The following is a 22,030-nucleotide window of genomic DNA, read 5'->3' as shown; positions in this document are numbered from 1 at the left end:
AAGCCTATTTTCCTCATTTATAAAGTGGTGCCACTTTTTTTGACTGCACCATGTGGTGTGTCAGATCTTAGATCCTTGACCAGAGATGGAACCTGTGCCCCCTGCAGTGAAAGGCAGTGTCTTAACCAGCCTGGTGATGATATCTTTACCACCCATATTGCAGTGCTTTTATGAGACTTCCAAAATGTACCACGGTGAAATACTCGTAATGTCGTTACTTCTTACTGTGGTTAATATTGTCAAACGGTGTCTGTTAAATATTTACATAACTGTGACGATCTGTAGTTTTCCAAAGTTAGAACTAAAAAAGGAGATACTGTTACTCATGGTGACTTATTAGACTAACTCCCCATAGGAAGGTTTTTATCTGTGGAAATGTAGCTGATATCACATGTGCAGTGAAGAGAGTCATTGATTAAAGTGGAGAGACGTCTCTGAACAATATCTGAAAGGCTGAGTTCTCTTTTTTAGGGAAGAATCAGGCATAGGATGGTAGGGTATGTTAATGTGTAGGTGCCTAAAGTTCTAGATTTGAGTTGGCTATATAGCATGGGACTTGAAACTCTGCGATTCTTTAAGAAAACAAAAACCAATGCTTTAAAAAGAAATGGAACTTCCTAGGGTTTTTCTGAGACTTTAAGAACTTGAGTTGACTTGGAGAAATAGGAGATGTGGTAAATTCCTTCCTGGGTCTGTTCATTAAAACATTGTGAACTAAGCTGGAGAACCTGGAGCCTGAAGCATGTTAGTGTTGTATGAGGAGAAGGATATACATGTATGATATCAGGTTTAAAAAACACGTTCCACACATTCAGTTGGAGATCCTAGTTGTGATTCGCTCCCCAAATCACATATTATCAATACAATATTGATCCTTTTGCTAGAATGGCCTAACCACTTTTCTTTGAAATTGATGTTATAGGTAGTTTATGAGCCAGTCAAGAAAACTGACCTCATAGTCACACTCTATTTTTCCTTTTCTAAAATAGACTTTTATCTTTTTGTAGAAAAGTTTTAGATTTGCAGGCAGACTGGGATGGTAATGCAGAGTTCTCATTAACCCTCTCATTCTATTTCCTCTATTATTAACATTTTTATGTTCCTTTTATTGTTGTTCAATCACTAAGTGGTGCTCAACTCTTTGTGACCCCAAGGACTGCAGCACACCAAGCTTCCCTGTCCTTCACTATTTCCTAGAGTTTGCTCAAGTTCATGTCCACTGAGTTGGTGATGATATCTAACCATCACAACCTCTGCCACTCTTTTCTCCTTTTGCCTTCAATCTTTCCTAGCCTCAGAGTCTTTACCAACGAGTTGACTCTTTACATGAGGTGGCAAGAGTATTGGAACTTCAGCATCAGTCTTTCCAATGAATATCCAGGGTTGATTAAAGTCCATGGTTTGTCCAGATTTCCTTTAACTTAAGTCAAAACTGTCCTTTTCACTCAAAACTTTCAGTTCAGTTGCACAGTTGTGTCCAGCTGTTTGCGACCCCATGGACTGCAGCATGCCAAGCCTCCCTGTCTATCACCAACTTCCGGAGTTTACTCAAACTCATGTCCATCGAGTCGGTGATGCCATCCAACCATCTCATCCTCTGTTGTCCCCTTCTCCTCCTGGCTTCAGTCTTTCCCAGCATCAGGGTCTTTTCTAATGAGTCAGTTCTTTGCATCAGGTGGCCAAAGTATTGGAGTTTTAGCTTCAGCATCAGTCCTTCCAGTGAATATTCAGGACTGATTTCCCTTACGATAGACTGGTTGGATCTCCTTGCAGTCCAAGGGACTCTCAAGAGTCTTTTCCAACACCACAGTTCAAAAGCATCAATTCTTTGGCGCTCAGCTTTCTTTATCGTCCAGCTCTCACATCCTTACATGACCACCGGAAAAACCATAGCCTTGACTAGACGGACCTTTGTTGGCAAAGTAATGCCTCTGCTTTTTAATATGCTGTCTCGGTTGGTTGTAACTTTTCTTCCAAGCAGCAAGCGTCTTTTAATTTCATGGCTGCAGTCACTGGAGTAATTTTGGAGCCCAAGACAAGAAAGTCAGCCACTGTTTCCACTGTTTCCTCATCTGTTTACCATGAAGTGATGGGACCAGATGCTATGATCTTTGTTTTCTGAATGTTGAGTTTTAAGCCAACTTTTTCACTCTCCTCTTTCACTTTGATCAAGAGGCTCTGTAGTTCTTCTTCACTTTCTGCCATAATGGTGGTGTCATCTGCATATCTGAGGTTATTGATATTTCTCCCAGCAATCTTGATTCCAGCTTGTGCTTCATCCAGCCCAGCGTTTCTCATGATGTACTCTGCATAGAAGTTAAATAAGCAGGGTGACAATATACAGCCTTGACGTACTCCTTTTCCTATTTGGAACCAGTCTGTTTTTCCATGTCCAGTTCTAACTGTTGCTTCTTGACCTGCATACAGATTTCTGAAGAAGCAGGTCAGGTGGTCTGGTATTCCCATCTCTTTCAGAATTTTCCACAGTTTATTGTGATCCACACAGTCAAAGGCTTTGGCATAGTCAGTAAAGCAGAAGTAGATGTTTTTCTGGAACTCTTGCTTTTTCTATGATCCTGTGAATGTTGGCAATTTGATCTCTGGTTCCTCTGCCTTTTCTAAATGCAGCTTGAGCATCTGGAAGTTCACAGTTCACTTACTGTTGAAGCCTGGCTTGAGAATTTTTAGCATTACTTTGCTAGCATGTGAGATGAGTGCAGTTGTGCAATAGTTTGAGCATTCTTTGGCATTGCCTTTCTTTGGGATTGAAATGAAAACTAACCTTTTCCAGTCCTGTGGCCACTGCTGCGTTTTCCAGATTTGCTGTCATATTTAGTGCAGCACTTTCACAGCATCATCTCTTAGGATTTAAAATAGTTCAACAGGAATTCCATCACTTCCACTGGCTTTGTTCATAGTGATGCTTCCTAAGGCCCACTTGACTTCTCATTCTAGGATGCCTGGCTTTAGGTGAGGGATCACACCATCGTGATTATCTGGGTCGTTTTGTACAGTTCTTCTGTGTATTCTTGCCACCTCTTCTTAATATCTTCTGCTTCTGTTAGGTTCATACCATTTCTATCCTTTTTTGTGCCCATCTTTGAATGAAATATTCCCTTGGTATCTCTAATTTTCTTGAAGAGATCTCTAGTCTTTCCCATTCCATTGTTTCCCTCTATTTGTTTGCATTCATCGCTGAGGGGGGCTTTCTCATCTCTCCTTGCTATTCTTTGGGACTCTGCATTCAAATGGATAGATCTTTCCTTTTCTCCTTTGCCTTTCCCTTCTCTTCTTTTCACAGCTATCTGTAACGCCTCCTCAGACAACCATTTTGCCTTTTTGCATTTCTTTTTCTTGGGGATGGTCTTGATCACTTCCTACTACACAGTGTCACGAACCTCCATCCATAGTTCTTCAGACACTCTGTCAGATCTAACCCCTTGAATCTGTTTGTCACTTCCACTATATAGTCATAAGAGATTTGATTTAGGTCATATCTGAATGGTCTAGTGGTTTTCCCTACTGTCTTCAATTGAAGTCTACATTTGGCAATAAGGAGTTCATGATCTGAGCCACAGTCAGCTCCCAGTCTTGTTTTTGCTGACTGAATAGAGCTTCTCATCTTTTGCTGCAAAGAATATAATCAATCTGATTTCAGTACTGACTATCTGGTTATGTCCATGTGTAGAGTCTTCTCTTGTGTTGTTGGAAGAGGGTGTTTGCTATGACCAGTCTGTTTTCTTGGCAAAACTCTATTAGCTTTTGTCCTGCTTCATTCTGTACTCCAAAGCCAAGTTTGCCTGTTTCTCTAGGTATTTCTTGACTTCCTACTTTTGCATTCCAGTCCGCTATAATGAAAAGGATATCTTTTTTGGGTGTGTGTTCTAGAATGTCTTGTAGGTCTTCATAGAACCATTCAATTTCCGCTTTTTCAGCATTACTGTTCAGGGCATAGACTTGGATTACTGTGATATTGAATGGTTTGCCCTGCAAATGAACAGATATCATTCTGTCGTTTTTGAGATTGCATCCAAGTACTGCATTTCAGACTCTTTTGTGGACTATGATGGCTTCTCCATTTCTTCTAAGGGATTCTTGCTCACAGTAGTAGATATAATGGTCATCTGAGTTAAATTCACCCATTCCAGTCTATTTTAGTTTGCTGATTGCTAAAATGTTGATGTTCACAACTTTACCCCATCACATAGGGCAGATGTTTCTGAATAATAGTGGCTTTTCAATGATTATTGATTGAGTGAATAAATAAATAATATGCTCTACCTGCCCTTAAATTGTTATTAGGGAAGGATCAGGCCACCGTGCTGATGACATGCACACGAATGCTTAAGAGTTTGAACGCAAATGGGCTATGTTTGAATGCAGCCTGGCGCCGCTGCTTACTAACCCTGTGAATAAGTCACCCAACCTCTCATACCTCTTTTCTCACCTGTGGAAAGAGGATAGTGACAATTCCTACCTCAGTGGGGTAGGAAAGAAACAAAGAGAGGAGAGAATGCACGTGAGAACATGTGAACACAGCCTCGCATGTGGGAAGCACTCAGTAAAGGTCAGAGTCAGTGTTTATCTTGCAGGATGGAATGTGATAAGTGTGATGAGAGGTACAAGGTGTCATAGGCAGTCAGAAAAGGGGAGATGCATCCAGTTGGGCAGAGGTTAGGAAAGAGGAGGTAGCATTTGAGATTGACCTGAAAGAATAAATTAGCCTTCACTAGAGGCAAAGTGCCTAGAGGGAGAAAGTTGAGAGCACGTAATACGCAAAGTTGCAGAGGTGGAAGATATGAGAGGTTTTCTGGAGAAAAGTCTGTGGTCTAATATGGCAAGACAGGGTAGATAAAACTATTAGGGCCATATGTGTTTTTGATATAAATTTAAACTTTTACTTCTAAAGTTTTTCAAATAGAAAAACAGTATAAAGAATACTGCAATGAATACCCATAGAACCCCTATCTAATTTCAGTGATTATTAACATTTTTCCTATTTACTTTATGTGTATAAATTTACATATATTATTTTTTGCTGAACCACTTAAAAATAAATTTTAGAATTCATGGCATTTTCCCCCTAAATACTTTAGCATGCATTTCCAGAAAATACAGAAGCTATCTTACATAAAGGCAGTACTATTATGATGACCAGCAAAATAGATAATAATCCCCAAATATCATTTATTATCAATCCATAGTCAAACTTCCCAGAGACTTAGTCTGCTAAGTCTTTAGCATTAAAAACATTTTTAAAAACTAGAATACAAGCTAGAGACCACGTATTACATTTTATTTGTCATGCTTCCTAAGTCTCTTTAAATCTAAAATTCCAACTAAGATATTAGGACATGTAGGCTTTGGATCACTAAGAAGATTATGGTGCTTTCTCCCTTGCCATCTACAATTCCTGTAATTCAAAATAAAAACAATTTGAATTTCAATAAAAGAAGTGTAAGGTAGTCCAAGTAGATTTCAGATTTTTTTTCCCTCCCATCAAGATGATGACTTTGACATTACTTTTGAAATCTCACATTTTTAGAAACCTCAGCATATGTTTATTTGCCTTGAATGGTCCAGCTCTAGACTCACAGGACTCAGCAAAGAAACAGTGACTCACTGTTTTCACTTGAGCTGAATGTCTAGCATGTCTAAACTTTACAGATATGAAACCACATTCTTAATAGACACACACAAGTGGTTTTTAGTCCTAGTGTATATATAAGCCTTCCAGGCACTAAGTTCCCATCCTTTCAGGTAATTTCACAGTGAGTTTCACAATATTTCTTTACAGGAAAAGGTCTTTTAGAACTGTGGGTTGGAAAACAGAGAATGCAGAACCTTGTTCATCCTGCTTTAACCAGGAACACTCTGGTTCCAGAGGAGCGGTACTTGGACACCTCCTTTGTTTTTGTCACTTCACAGACACCTATGGCCTGGGCAAGTGTCTGGAATAGCTGCAGGTACAGAGTGGTTATGAGGGGCCTGCCTGCCAGGGCTGCAGCTTCTACAGCTGATAGACTAAACCTGGCATCCTTTGGAACTCCATGGAAGAGAAGGAGTCAGGTATTTGGAGTGTGCTTTCCTGCAAAGATGCATCCTCTAATTGCCTTTTCCTAATGATCTCCCCTTGTTACACTTTGGAAGGGAGCTCCTCTGAGGACCATTTCTTTCCACCTCACTTGCAGGTGCCTGGAGAGTGCCACTCTAATTTATTCCACTTAGCCTTGTCGGGGAACCCAGCCCACCCTGCCTCTGCTGCGAGAATGCATTTCCACCTTCGTTCCAACTTCACGAGGTTCTGTTGACCCACTTGGACAAGGTTCATTGTAGCGCCTGCTTGGTTTTTCTCCTGTCCTTAATTTGGTTTGCCTTTTATTGTCTTCTACCTGAATGAATTCTTTCTCTTTCTTTTAAGGGAAAGGAACCTGAGAAAAACAATGCTTGTGGTGGTGACTGCTTGTTAAGGGTAATTACTATTTTATGTTAATCTACATGTTAAAATGAGCAGACAGAGAATTGCTAAATTCACCATCTTGTTATTTCCCAAGTCTGGTCCTTTTAAGTATATTTGTTGCTTAAACAAAGATGTAGTCGAGCAGAGTAGAAGGGTCCAAATGGAGAGTTTTTTATGCATGTGTATATATAGAATTTAAAATTTTTATTTCCATCAGCAAGAGTTATTATAGAATACTTGGAAATTATAGAAAAGTGGAAAGAAGAAACCCAGAGATAACTAGCATTAACACTGTGAATTCATGTCTGGTCATTTAGCCTACATGCTATTTCTCTTTTAAGAGAAATGGGAACAGCTTCACTATTACAGTCTAGGACTTTTGTTCCTCAAAAGTGTGGTCCATAGATCAGCAGCACAGACATCTCTTGGGAGCTTGTTAGAAATACAGAATCTTGGTTAGCCTCTTGTTTGCATCCTTTATCCCCCCCGACCCCCCAAAAAGAAGTACAGAATTTCAGACTGTACTACGATATGCTGTGTGCATGCTAAGTTGCTTCAGTCGTGACCAGCTCTGTGTTGGTCTACATGGACTGTAGCCCGCTAGGCTCCTCTGTCCGTGGGATTCTTCAGGCAATAATACAGGAGTGGGGTGCTGTGCCCTCCTCCTGGGGATCTTCCCAACCTAGGGATCAAACCTCCATCTCTCATGTCTCCTGCGTTGGCAGGCGGGTTCTTTACCACTAGTGCCACCTGGGAAGCCCTATGATATACTGAATTGTAATTTGTATTGAGTGATATTTTATATATGTTAAAATTCAGAAGTACTTCTCCAGAACACAGTGTACCCGGGACAGCAGATAAAGTGAGTAGGACCCAAAGACCAAGACTGTTTATCTCCATTTTCCCACTGTCACTCTTTCTTAAAATAATTTCCTCAGTATGTGATAATGATAAAAGTGGAGATCAATTTTCTAGCGAGACATAGCAGCCTTGATAAGGAACCCAGCTGTCTCATGCATAAACATTTCATTTGGTGAACATTCATTAAGTGCCTACTGTGTTTTGGGGCACAAACACCGCAGTTAGGGCGTGCCTATACTGCAGTAGAAGCATTCAGAGGGCAAGGATGAGGGGCACAAGAGGAGGCTGGAAGTCAGAAAGAAAAATGGTTTCTGAGCTGAGTCTTGAAATATAATTCCGTGAACATGAGTTATGAGTGTTACTAGACTTGGGAGAGAGCGCAGAGCCAGATAAAATGATCCCTTTCTTCAAGGAGTCTGTGCTTGATTTAAGGACAGGGGACAGTGTTTAAAATGATAAATAAAATCTGAAGCACCTTGGTATTAGGGTAGATCAACTTTGTGACCTCATACAAGTTATTTCATCTGATTATCCATTCTGTAAATAGCAAAATAATAAAGTACTTCACAGAATTACAGTGTTTTTTTTTTTTAAATCAGGTGACATAATACAGCTCTTACCTACATTGAGTGCAGAATCGGTTCTGTGTGGCAAAAATATTGTGAAAGTGCCAAGTAAGTGCTATAGATAAAAATACTGAGGAGAAACAGAGAAAAGAGAGGCCATTTCTGCCTAGGCCGCAGAGGCCTTGTGGCTAATATGGCCCTGAGTATGTGAACGAGGAAGACAGGGCAGGTGGGAACTGAAGTAAAAGATGAAACTGCGCTTTTGAGACTGGATGGACCAAAAGGTGGGGAAGGAAATGGCAACCCACTCCAGTATTCTGGCCTGGGAAATCCCATGGACAGAGGCGCCTGGTAGGCTACAGCCCTTGGGGTCCCAAAGAGTGGGACACGACTTAGTGACTAAACAACAACCGACTAAGAAGGTGATGGAAACACAGGGTTGGGTTTGGTGGTGGAGAACTCTGTTTCCAACACATTCAGTTTGAGGAGGTGCTGAAAGTGGCAAGCCTAGGGTGCTAGTTTGCTCAGACGGATGGTTATTCAGATGCATGCCCCTCTGTTCTAGGCTTGGCCAGGGCTGAGCATGAAATGAAATGCTCAGCTTCCCTGGTTCTGGTGTTTAGTTAGTTTCCATCTTGCAGTGGGACTCTTTCTCACTCATTGGAAAGGTTTACATCTACTGGGTCATCAGGATGGAAAACAGGCATAATTTTTAAAACCTTGGAACTTAACCTTTTCTTCAAAAGAAGAGGTGTGGAAAAGAACTGAACTGTGCCTAATTTTTATCCATTGTCATTCTCTTCCTTAGGTTTCTTTTCTTTCTAAATCTTCTTCCTTCCACCTAATGACTATTAATTGCTACAGAGGAAAACTGAATTGGAGAAAGTTTGGTTTTTTTTGGTATAGACTAAATGCTGTAATTTTGTGTTACAAAAATTAATCTTTTTGTGTCAGTTTCAACCATAAGCACCTATATTCTCTCTATATATATGGAGTAGACCTAACCTATAAGTAACTATAGTTACTGGCTTTTATAGGTTATAGCCTGCCATATAAAATGCTTACATTTTGCCAAATTTGTTTTCTATTTCTTTCTGTCTCTGAATACATATACTTTAAAAATACTTTTGCTGAACTATTTAATTATAATGCATGACCCTTTACCCCAATTACTTTCACATGTTATTTCACAAGCACAAGAGTATTTTCCCACATAGCCCATAATACCAATTCAGATTTCCCCAGTTATTCTAGTAATGTCTTTTATAACCCTTCTCCTCATCCAGAGTTCACCAACAATCATTCATTTCATTTTGTCTCTTTTCCTTTCATCCAGAACAGTCACCCTGTTTTCATTTATTTTTGTCATTCGTGGCACTGATATCTTGGAAAATTCCAAGATAATTTTCTTATAGAAAGTACCACAGTCTGGGCTTGATTGTTAATTTATGATAAGATACAGATTAAGCATTTTGACAGACATAACATAGTGGAGACATGTGGCGTCCAGTTACCCTCTGATTGATTATACCAGCCATCACTTGGGTAAGGTGGTCTGCCAGAGCTCTCCATTATAAGGATACCTTTTCCCCTAGGTAAGTGATAAGTAATCCGAAGGGTGATACTCTGAGACTGTGTGAGTATCCTGTTCCACAGCAACCCTTCCCCTAATGGTCTTCGTGTCTATTAATGAGCCTTGACTGAATCAATCATTGAGTCGGTGGTTGCAAAGTGGGATTTTCTGTTTCTGCTGTTCCTTTGGTGTTTGTTAGCTGGCTGTCTTTGTAAAGAGCATTCCAGTATCCCCCTTTGCATGAAGATCTGTGGATTTATGGTTCCTTTTTTAAAGCTGAACGTGTTAGGATTTATTCATATCATTCTTTCCTTGTTCAGACTGTACCACATGTGCCTGGTGGGAGCCCCTTCAAGGCAGCTCCTTTGTCCTGTGTCGTGTCTGCATTAATATTTGAGCACTTCTTGCTTTCTGGCATAGTGAGAGGTTCTAGGCTTATATTGTACTTTCCTTACCCTCCAGGCATGGATTCAACTATTTCTCCAGTGAGTTACAGTATTGAGAAAGGCAGGATCTGGGTATTCAAGCTTTTCTCTAAAAATGCATATAATCCAGAGAAAGTTAAAATTCATGAATCATTTGTTTAAACTCCCTCAATGCCCAGCTTTGCTGAAATATTCACATGGAGTCATCAGGAGTCTAGAAGTTGGAAAGGAAGAGGCCATGGAAATTGAAGGTCACTGGGCTTTGGACCAGAGGTGGCTTCAGTGATGCAAAAGGGGGAGTGAGATAGTGCCAAGACCAATTTAGATTATGTTGGAATTCTGCCCAGGGAGTGACTAGAGAGCCTGAGAAAATAATTTCTGCTTATTTTCCAGGTAGACTCTGAAAATTGGTTGCCCTTTTTTATATCCAGTAATGCTGAGAGAGTGTATCCCCCTGAGCTACACATATGCTAATTCTTAGAGCAGTTTAAGAAATACGGCTTCCATACTGAGAATCCCTTAGTGTGAGGTGTGTATAGGTAAATGTATATTTCAGCATGCCTTCTTGTAAAAATTAAAACTCATAGTTTTTATTTTCAACACTCCTAATTGAAAACAATATTTGAATTTACTTGATTATAATATTTGGTTGCAAATTATTAAAGGCGCATATGTGCAGCATTTTAGGCAGCAATTTATAAAACATAGAAGCCAAGAATTTCTAAGTTATTTTCTAAAGTAATCAACATGCATTTAATAAAATGAAGCCTTTGCTCTTGAATTTGAACCGACCGATTTTTCTGGAATTCAGTATCACCTCTGTGATCTCTCTTTGTAGATAGCGTAATTAAAATGTTCAGTTTGCCTTTTCTATTCTATGAAACAAAACAAAACATGAAGTCAGTAGTTAATTGTTTCCATATGATGGGGAACTTTCAAAAATGCTTAAAAATACAAAAGCAAATTTGAAACAGAAGGGTTTTGTTTTTGTTTGTTTTTCATTGAAGTCAACATTTTTGGAAGTTAAAAAAAAGAACAGACTAGTACATCTATGTACAATAGGACTATGGTTATTATTCAGATGTATACATTACATGTTACAGATGCTTAGTAATTTTGTGAAACAGCACCCCTCCCGCCCCTGATTTTTTTTTAATTAAAGCATTAAATTGTACAAATTACAAATCTGTTCCAAAATATACTTACATTAAATAAAATATGCATTTCAGTAAGAGATCTACAGTGAATGACTGCATTCTGGGAAGCTTCACAACACGTAGGCAGGGCCGACATTCGTGGGAGGAGCTAAGAGACTTCGCACCAATCACAGTTTGTTTGTAGTGGGTTTCTGACGGCCAATCTGCGGGCTACTCTGAGCATCAGCATCACCTGCGCTGGACTGACGGGGGAGGGGAGAAGCAGCTCCAGCCTCGACGCTGAGTTCATTTTCAGTTCATTCTCAACAGCCTATACAGTACAGTTTCAAAAAAGTAAACACGTTAAGGTAAGCAGACAACTATCTAGAACCCCAGACACATTTTCTGGCTGTATTTATTTGGAACTCTCCGGCTACAATGGGCGGTAGAGAAGAGGTTCTTCCTCAGGACAACACAGTCACAGGACTCGGACAAGCCGGCGGGACTGAGGGGAGCTGAGGATGGGGAGAGGTTCCTCTGGTTGCGGGTGGAGCCCATCTCCTCACGCACAGTCCGCGGCCCTGCGGTCCTCTCCGCATATCATCTGGCGTAGCGCTTAATGTAGTCCTCCACTTTATTCCGGAAGTCCTCCTTGTCTCGCAAATGATGTTCCGCAGCGTCAATATTCAGTGGATCATCAAAATTCAACAGACGAGTAAACAAAGAGTTTAATCCCCAAAGAACATCCTTCAGCATCCTTGTGGGGGCCCAGCTGGTGCCATCGATTGAGTGTTCTCTCAGTTCAGTTCAGTCCAGTCGCTCAGTCGTGTCCGGCTCTTTGCGACCCCATGAATTGAAGCACGCCAGGCCTCCCTGTCCATCACCATCTCCCGGAGTTCACTCAAACTCACGTCCATCGAGTCGGTGATGCCATCCAGCCATCTCATCCTCTGTCATCCCCTTCTCCTCCTGCCCCCAATCCCTCCCAGCATCAGAGTCTTTTTCCAATGAGTCAGCTCTTCGCAGCAGGTGGCCAAAGTACTGGAGTTTCAGCTTTAGCATCAGTCCTTCCAAAGAACACCCAGGACTGATCTCCTTCAGAATGGACTGGTTGGATCTCCTTTCAGTCCAAGGGATTCTCAAGAGTCTTCTCCAACACCACAGTTCAAAAGCATCAATTCTTTGGCGCTCAGCTTTCTTTACAGTACAACTCTCACATCCATACATGACCACTGGAAAAACCATAGCCTTGACTAGACGGACCTTTGTTGGCAAAGTAATGTCTCTGCTTTTCAATATGCTATCTAGGTTGGCCATAACTTTTCTTCCAAGGAGTAAGTGTTTTTTAATTTCATGGCTGCAGTCACCAGCTGCAGTGATTTTGGAGCCCCCCAAAATAAAGTCTGACACTGTACATATCTCACCGGTCTTGGTGATGTTGGGGTGCCAGATCCTGGTCAAGCATTTCACTTTGGGAGGCTTGGTTTGAGGAGCATGACAGTCGTCTCTCAAAATCTCACCACACAGGTCATCTCACAGATACAAAATCTTTGTAATGAAAATTTTTATCTTTGAGACCAAATCTAGAGAATATGTCACCGTCCAAATCTTCTGTAATTTTTCTAGTACTCTAATAGTGTCACCTTTCAAATCACCGTGTTGTATGCATCAGAAACTTCAGTTTCAAACTGAAATTTTCCACCCTGGTAGTAACCCTCATCTGGGGTGGCAGTTAGCTGAAAGCAATGAAGCTTGTTTGGATCAGGAAAATGCACTTTACACGTACAAGGTAAATTAGCTTCACGTCCTGCAACCTCTTTAACAAGCAGCCTGTCCTTCACAGATACCCGCCGAGTGGAGTCAGAGGCTGTGGCTGACGCCCGGGACCCTTTAAGACCATCATCCCGCTTCAGCTTGCTTGCCAGCGTCAGCATCACTGCTGCCCTTTTCATGGGCACCCGGAGACAGGCGAGGCAGCCCGGCACCCAACACCATGCCCCAGCCGGCCTGTTGCAGCCAGACGCGGCCCCTCACAGCTAGCACCAGCTCCGGGCGGTGGGCCGGCTCCTGATTTTTAACCCTCAGTACATTCTTGAGAATGGAGAGTGGTACTAAAGCAATTACTGTTTGCCAAATAGTTACTTGGTATTTGATAAGCTAGTAAGGTTACACTGAAAATGAAAAGGGGCGCATTGTTTAAATATGCTGCTGGCCGCCATAAGTAAGTGAACTCAAGTGTATGGTGGCCAAATTACCCTACATTAGCCCTTGACTCCTGAGTACTTTCTCCATTCAGGTCTTATGGGATTTCAGTGTATGGGCTTAAACTAAGCAGACTGATCACCATTTTTGGCAAATGAGTTATTTTCAAAGCCCAGTTTTATGGTTATCGGGAAAATTGTAACATAACTGAGTTCTTTCGGAGGTCATAAAGATCCAGCTCTCTTTTCTTACTTTCTGTTGAAAACTCTCCTTAGTGAGGCATTCATCCCCATAACCAAAGCCATTGCTTCTTATATTTCTTTAATCTTGATCTTGTTTGAAAGGAGTTATATCCAGAGCACAGTTTCTTCATCCATAACTAAATTTCTTTTGGACATTAAGACAGCTTGTATGTAATTATATAATTAAAAATCTTCCTTAATCTGGATTTTACTAAATCCATAACTGTTTTAGCCAGTAAAAGCAAATTATATTTTGGTTTTTCTAACTGATCTATATACTTTGAGCATCTCTTTGGGGACTGTATTTGCCTTTGAATTATGAGATAGAAAATACTGTCTGTGACTGTTAATGCTTGTGGAGGTAGCATCTGGTGTCCTTGTTCTGGGGCTGATGTTCATTTTACTGGCTGGATTCACATTTGAAATTAAAGTGGGATAAAAAGAGTTTTTTCCCACCAGATGCCTTCATCCTATTTTTATATAGCATATTGTTATTTCTAACTGTAAAAGTAGACATGATTATTGTGGAAAATTTGCATACCACAGGAAAATATGAAGAAAGTAAAAATTATTCTACTCTATTTTTGTTATCTTTAATTAGCAACTATTCAAATATTGACTTGTTTTCAGTCTTTTTTTTCTAGATATAGATACTTTAAAAAAATTGGTATCACATTGAACGTATCATCCATCCTATAGCCAGCACTCCCCAGTGAACACTGCTTAGAAATATTTTCTCATTTTGTTAAGTATCTTACATATTTAAAAAAACTGTTTATCTGTTGCCAAACATTTGTTTTAAAATTGCTTAATATGTTATTGTAATGGAAAACTTTTTGTACATATCTTTATGTACATCTTGGACTTTTTTAAAGGATAAATTCAATCTTTTAAAGATTTATTGGTTTCAAGGAATGACAAGTAATTCAGTTTGTCCTCTCTAGCAATTCTGGATAAGTCCTCCTCTGCAAGAATCTGACTTTAAAACACCATCATGTTGGTCTCTCCAGAATGGTATACCTTATTTATTAACAAGACCATCAGGGAACTTCTAATAAATAAATTTTTCATGTAACTGAAACACCCTTAAAAGTGTTCATACTAGGTTACTGTAAAACCTAAAATGTGAGTGAGAGTCTTTGTAAAATTGTATGGCATATATTTGGAGAAGGAAATGGCAACCCACTCCAGTAGTCTTGCCTGGAGAATCCCATGGACAAAGGAGCCTGGCGGGCTACAGTCCATGGGGTTGCAAAGAGTCAGACACGACTGAGCGACTAACACACACACATGACATATATTGCTATTGTCTTTAGCATAATGAAAATATGTGAAAATCATAACTCCTCTCATTTAAATCATAAGCATCCTTATAAACACTGGTTATTATACAGTCAGTTCTGCTAAAGTGCAGTACATGTGTTTCTAAAAACTGCCATGCTATGCAGAATCATAACAGGCTGCCTCGCCGCCCTGCCCACCCCCCCACCAGTGCTTAAGGGAAAAGTGGGATTAGGGACATACACTCAAAAACCTTTCTCGGTGACATCTAAAAAAAATAGAATGGGAGCTGGATAAAAATTGGAGCACAATTTTACACATATTTGTTGGGTTAAGAAATAAATAGATAAAAAGTACAATACAGCACTTTACCTTGAGGAAACCCTGACGCTTCCTGTGGACGGAGGCCCTGGAAGGGTTATAGCTTGTGAGTCATTGTGAGGTGATGGCAGGGGGGGTAACCTGAAATCAGAAGCTGAGTTGGGATACCGGGTGCGGAGCACCGTGGCTTGGCACCCTTGTGGGGAGCTGAGATCGCTGGCAGGTGTTTGAGGTGTGGCTTTGTGCATTCTGTGTAACCTTAGGCAGCGGGGTTCCGCCCCATGCAGTCTTCTGCCGTTGCCGTGTGTTTCTTGCAGTGTGAAATCATGCCTAAACAAATGTGAAATTCGAGTTATGCTCAAGTTGTTCCCTGTGATATCAAGCACGAGAGTTAGAGGAGAACTGAGTGTACCATGTGGTACTACACTGATGTCTCAGGGATATTCGTGTAAAAACAGAACAGCCTGGCTTAAGAGTCCACACTGTAACGTAACAATAACAATACAACAGTAATAGTACTCTCACATGTAACAGTGACAGTAATAAATGATGCTTATTGATGTTTGTGGGTTTCTGGCTGCCTGTGGTGACAGTACTTCCTGCCTCCTCCTAATGGACCTATTTCTCAATCTCGTACGGCTTTTAAATGCGTTTATCACACTTCTTAGAATAACGTCTTGTGTGAAGCCCGGTCAGTGTGGGAGAGCCTGACAAGTTTGGACTTCAAATTATGATTTACCTGTGGTGTCTGTTATACCTACTGAAACTCGTTTATCTTATGAATGAGTTACTACCTGTGTATTCATTTGCAAGACTGTGAGAGGAAGTGACTGATGTTTTAAGTGAGATCATCATCACACAGAACTTTCAGATTTTCTGTTTCATTAGAAAAAAGTTAACAAGACTCTTCTCATTCCCACCTGCAAAAGTGAAGTGTGCTTAAGTGGGTACACCTGACGGGCATGTATAAGTTGTTGATGAATTTCTTAAGTTGTTATTGTTCACGTCTATTTACAACCCGCTACTGTGTTTGTGAGATGAGCTCATCTTTGGAAGGTGGGGCAGGCAAGTGTGATTTCAGAAGACCTTCCCTCCCAAGTCGCAGTATAATTAGAAGTCCAGATCCTCCCTCAGTTGCTTTTTATGACTCCCTGAGAAGGACATTTTTACCGTGAATGGTTGCCAAGATGCCTTGCTGGTTCCTGCTTCAGTAACTTTAATAAGGTGACAAGTCAAAACACCATCTAGATTTAGCAAGTCTCGTTAGTATTGTTCTGAAAGAAAAGTAGATAACACAGTTCATCATTTAGATAGTCCAGTGAAATCTGTATTTTAATTATGCATAGAGGCTCTGAATAGCAATGTGGTATTTTGATTTTTAATTTCTAATCTGACTTAGTTAACTTTTTGTCTCTGTACAATTTCTAGATATATTTGGGCTGCCTGACCTCACTGAGTCATTGCTAGTAATTAACAAACAGGACTTTGTGGGAAAAGGGAACTTGCCTTCTGAGCTTCGAACCAAAGACCTGGGAAAAGTAAGTGTTTTTCTAACTTGCTTTAAAAAAAAATTCTGTTTAATTTCTCTCAGAAAGTTAACAATGTGTCTGTCACTTTTCTACTTCCTTTCTTTCCTGGCTGTATAAGTTTTATATGCGCTTCTGGGCTAGAAACATGGAAAGGGACTCAGGAACCTTAAGGAAAAAAAAAAAAACCTTCCAAGATATTAGGATGATTTTCTGCATTGTGCCATTTCTTTGGGATTTCATAAGCTGAGTCCTCCAGGTTGTGATAAAATCTTTTACCAGGTGTTCAGAAGATAAATTCTAAAGGTAAGAGTGTAATATGGTGTGATAGAAAACTGAGTCCAGTTTTCTGAGCTTCAGGTATTTTAGACTTTGAAATAATCTCTTTGGTTCTGAATTCTTTAGGATAAGAATGAAATCCATTTGGTTCTTTTCTTATCTGGAAAGGAAAATAAAATTGAAAATCACGTGTTCAATAAGTCCCTCATGTAGGTTGGTCTTGGAAGAATTGATGCACCTGTCAGTTTTATTATTTTACAACTTAGAGAAACTTGAAGATAGTTTGAGACACCTGTAGGAAGGCCTTGACTGAAAAACTTATTTGGTGCCATAGAGTTCAGTTTTATTCCCTGATCTTTTTAAAAAGAAAGGTAAAATGGGCCCTAAAAATAATAAAATCAGTCTGCTTTCTTGTTGATATTACTTGGAAATATGAGTGGCCCCTAAGAATGTGAACAAAATAGCACACGCACACTCATGCGCACTCACACGTGCTCACCCACACCTCCTTTCTGGTGTGTTCCAAAAGCAATCTCATTGGCAATAGGAACCGTTTGCTCGTTAAATCACTACGTAGTTTTCTAAACTTTGTATTTTTTGTGTATTCTAACTCCTCTACGTTTCTGACAGTATAAATGAGATAGTTGAAACATTCCTAAAACAAAACAAGATAAAAGAACCTTATTCTAGAAGGTTCATAGAAGCATTAAACAGTAAGATCAGCTTTTATCATTACATTGTCATGTAAATTTATTTATAACTAAATTGTTATATGGAAATAATTGTTATATGGAAATAATTATAGTAAGGTAAGTTATGACTTTTTTGAAATTAAGTAAGATAGTCATACTGAAAAAATATTATACACACCACAGAATATACACACATACTGCAAAAACACTTTCTGAGAGTTATGAAGTCTCTGCTAAAATATAAATTCACTGAAAGCAAGGACTTTGAAAATTTTCCCCAAAAACACTTTTCTGTTTATAGTGAAATATTGGCAGTAGTGATATACTGTGATATTTTTAAAAAATGTCCATGGAATTTTTTAAAAATAATAGCAATATGTTTATTAATAGTTGAGTTTTTTAGTTTGTATTCACATATTGACCTTAAAATAATGGAAATCCTGTGTGGTCTAGTTGTTATTCCATCCTGGAAGGATATTTGAAAGAGGATTATGTTGAAAGTCACCAATCTGTTCACAGAAGTGGAACGAAAAGCGCAAAAGATTAATTCTCTGGGCTTTAGGATCTCAATATTTGCAGTGGTGTTTGGGTTGGAACTATAACAGCCCCAGAAAGTGAGCTACTTAGACTGCCTTTCAAATGATTTAGCATTTCTTGAAAATTTTATATAGTCCCTGGTGAAACAGTTCGCTTCTGTTACACCAAAATATTCCCTTTGTGACACTGCTGTAAAAGTTACTTTTCCATTTTGTAGAAGCGAGGCATTGGTAGGACCTTTGATCACCATAATAAACTAAAAACAATCCCTGTGGTACCAGAGGCACCACGGCAGAAGACGCTTACTGAAACTGATGTCATAGGTGAAAATTTGTATGCACGAAGGATGTTCACAGGTGACTCTTAGGTTTAAAAAAAAGGTGATTATAATGTGGATGCTACACATAAATCTAGTCGTGAAGAACTAGTTGTATGGAAGAAAACAAGGGAGAGGGCAGGACAGAGAGAGAGAGAGGCAGGTCCCTTCTGAAATTCACAGAAGCCACAGGCGAATGTTTCTAATAGCACTTTGAGAACCTCTGTCCATGGGATTCTTCAGGCAAGCATACTGTTGTGGGTTGCCAAGCGCTCCTCCAGGGGATCTTCCCAACCCAGGGGTTGAACCCACCCATCTTAAATCTCCTGCATTGGTAGGCAGGTTCTTTACCACTAGCACCACCTGGGAAGCCCTTATGAGAGGTACTTAAATGAATTAGTGACTTATTTTGGGGGAGGTAAATGCACAGTTTTAGGGGAAATTCAGAACCCTAAACAACCACCATACTTCCTTTGAACTCCCACTTGTCCTGTGCTTTTATTTTTTTCCCAATCACAAACATGTTTTCAAAGTCTTCCTTATTTCAAGTATGAAATTATTTGAAGTAGGTTTCTGAAAACTTGAGTCTATGACAAGATTAGATGCACTTTTGAAAAATTAGGCATGGATTATTTAAAAGAAGTAGAAAGTAGCTTCTATTTTATTATCGTCTTTTTTAAAATTTAAATTTATTTAATTGGAGGCTAATTACTTTACAATATTGTATTGGTTTTGCCATACATCAGCCTGAATCCGCCACGGGCGTACACGTGTTCCCAATCCTGAACCCCCCTCCCAATTCCCTCCCCGTACCATCCCTCTGGGTCATCCCAGTGCACCAGCCCCAAGCATCCTGTATCCTGCATCGAACCTGGACTGGTGATTCGTTTCTTATATGATATTATACATGTTTCAATGCCATTCTCCCAAATCATCCCACCCTCTCCCTCTCTCACAGAGTCCAAAAGACTGTTCTATACATCTGTGTCTCTTTTGCTCTCTCGCATACAGGTTTATTGTTACCATCTTTCTAAATTCCATATATATGTGTTGGTATACTGTATTGGTGTTTTTCTTTCTGGCTTACTTCATTCTGTATAATAGGCTCCAGTTTTACCATCTCATTAGAACTGATTCAAATGTATTCTTTTTAATGGGTAAGTAATACTCCGTTGTGTATATGTACCACAGCTTTCTCATCCATTCATCTGCTGATGGACATCTAGGTTGCTCCCAGGTCCTGGCTGTTACAAACAGTGCTCTGATGAACATTGGGGTACACGTGTCTCTTTCAATTCCGGTTTCCTCAGTGTGTATGCCCAGCAATGGGATTGCTGGGTCATAAGGCAGTTCTACTTCAATGCATGTGTGTTTCTTTTTATGTTAATACTGCCAGCGTATAATATGCTATGAATTATTTGGTACCTTGCCTTTTCCACTTAATAAGTCATGAATTCCCATGCTAATAAATGTTTGTCTACAATATCATCTTTAGTGAAAGAGAAACAAGTGGATCATAGCCTTTTGTTTAATTTGAGTGATCCTGGCTTTCAGGTAGAAGGGAGTATAAACATGTGAAGTATATGGTGAGAGTTTTTCATCTGCAAACAGATAATAGACTAGAATTCACCTTCTACAATCTCTATAGAGTGTTTACTGTAACCAGACATGTTGTGAATAGGAGGCTTATGGGACTAAATATGTGTTCAAAATGGTGAATGTCACTGTTTGACAGGCACTGTGTGTAAAACTTTGCATCTTCTTTGGTCCTTTTGTTATGTTACAGGAACGCAGGTGACATGTTTCTCCTGCTTAGCTGTCTTCATCAATATTTCTGTGCCTAAGGAAGGATTCTACCTATGTTATTTCTCCCTCCCAAGAAGCTCTAAATATCTCAGATGAGGTGATGGGTACAGAAGGAACATTTCATAGACTTTGGGATATAATTTCTTGGAATAGATCGAAATCCACATCAGTAGGAAATGCAAGATGTATTACAGATCTTTGTATGCCTTCTCAGTTTTAGGTTCATTTATTAAACCAATATTTTTTGCACAACTACCGTGTGCCGGGCACCGTGTTCAGAGCTCATTGTTCAAAGATGAATGAGATATGCTCTTGCTTTCAAAGAACTTAATTTGAGTTTCAAATTCAGATTCAAATTACATTTATTCAGTGTGTACTGTGTGACGAACAGTGAGCTGGATATTCTTAAATGAGGTGTTTGACCACTAACATTCAGTAATGATATTCACTGATCCATCTCTTCCAAAATAAATCATGAGTAGAATTTTCTCATCTTTAAGTTTTTCTTTTATTATTGTTTCCTAAACTTTTGGTATCTGCTACTACTTGTTAAATTAGCAAATGGAAAAAAAAAGTTAGTAAACGACAAGCATTTAATTGATCAATTTAGAACAGTGATTTAAAAAACATGTGTATATATATCTATACACGTATGAACATGTGCACACATACGCACATGTAATATTTGGGAATATGCATATAATATGGGGCTTCCTTCATGGCTCAGTGGTAAAGAATCTGCCTCCCAATTCTGGAGACATGAGTTCGATCCCTGGGTTGGGAAGATGCTCTGGAGAAGGAAATGGCAACCTACTCCAGTGTTCTTGCCTGAAGAACCCCATGGACAAAGGAGTCTAGTGGGCTATAGTCCATGGGGTTGCAAAGAGTTGTCAACTAAACATCACCAACAAAACAACAATGCATATAAGGTAGTTATAATTTCTCCTAGTAGGATAGTTCTTAGTTCCCATGGTACAATTAAATATACTAAGAATTCTGATATTCTGCCCTTAGACTGGTTCCACTATCTGAATGAGTGTGGAAATCAAAGTATTGAGTCACTGGATTGTCACAGTAATTCTTGGGGTAGAGATTATTGAAACTCAGGGGAAAGGAACTTGGCAACATTCACACAGCTAAAAAATGTTTGAGTTAGGATTCTAATTGTAATCCATCTAACTTCAAAGCCCATGTAGTACCCATCTAACCCCGGAGAGCTGGTAGAGAAGATAGACTCACAAATGTCACAAGCCTGTGGAGGAAGGGCAGTCATTTCCCAAGGAATCAGGGATTTCTATGGCCTTGGGCATGTTCCCTATTTTCTCAAAGTCTATTTTGTCATTTTTAAAGGAGAGGGTTAGTATGATCTAGCAGGACCTTGGACCAGAGCAGTTAAGGGGCATTGGTAAGAGAAGAAATAATAGGTTTGGGACTGAAAGCCACTGCTAGCAGTTAACCCTGGGAGTGTGCTGGGAACTGTATTAAGAATTTTACATACTTTATCTTATTTACTCTTATATCAGTTCTGAGAGGTAGATGTTATTGCCCCATTATAAGGATTTTGAAACTGAGGCTCTGTGAGGTTAAATAACTTGTTTAATGTCACATTAGACATTAGACAGTGGCTCAGCTGGTAAAGAATCTGCCTGCAATGTGGGAGACCTGGGTTTGATCCCTGGGTTAGGAAGATTCCCTGGAGAAGGGAAAGGCTACCCACTCCAGTATTCTGGCCTGGAGAATTCCATGGGCTGTATAGTCCGTGGGATTGCAAAGAGTCGGACATGACTGAGAGACTTTCACTTCACCC

The 22,030-nt window shown here is 39.7% G+C and overlaps 1 protein-coding gene across 10 annotated transcripts in view; it reads left to right on the top strand.

The window, feature by feature from the left end:
- The window catches only part of APBB2 (amyloid beta precursor protein binding family B member 2), a 379,350-nt gene that overhangs the window by 102,310 nt on the left and 255,010 nt on the right, over positions 1–22,030 (top strand). For 8 of the 10 annotated variants that reach the window (XM_018049390.1, XM_018049391.1, XM_018049395.1 and 5 more), the window contains one exon: positions 16,496–16,605. The exons of 1 other annotated variant lie outside the window; for it this stretch is intronic. The gene's annotated coding sequence lies outside the window, so the exon portion shown is untranslated. Of the gene's footprint in view, positions 1–6,421; positions 6,473–16,495; positions 16,606–22,030 lie in introns of all 10 variants that reach the window. One more of the 10 variants, XM_018049387.1, reaches the window with a different exon arrangement.

Source organism: Capra hircus, chromosome 6 (genome assembly GCF_001704415.2).
Source record: "Capra hircus breed San Clemente chromosome 6, ASM170441v1, whole genome shotgun sequence".
In the NCBI taxonomy this organism is placed as follows: Eukaryota; Metazoa; Chordata; class Mammalia; order Artiodactyla; family Bovidae; genus Capra; species Capra hircus.
This window is presented reverse-complemented; position numbering and strand designations above follow the sequence as displayed.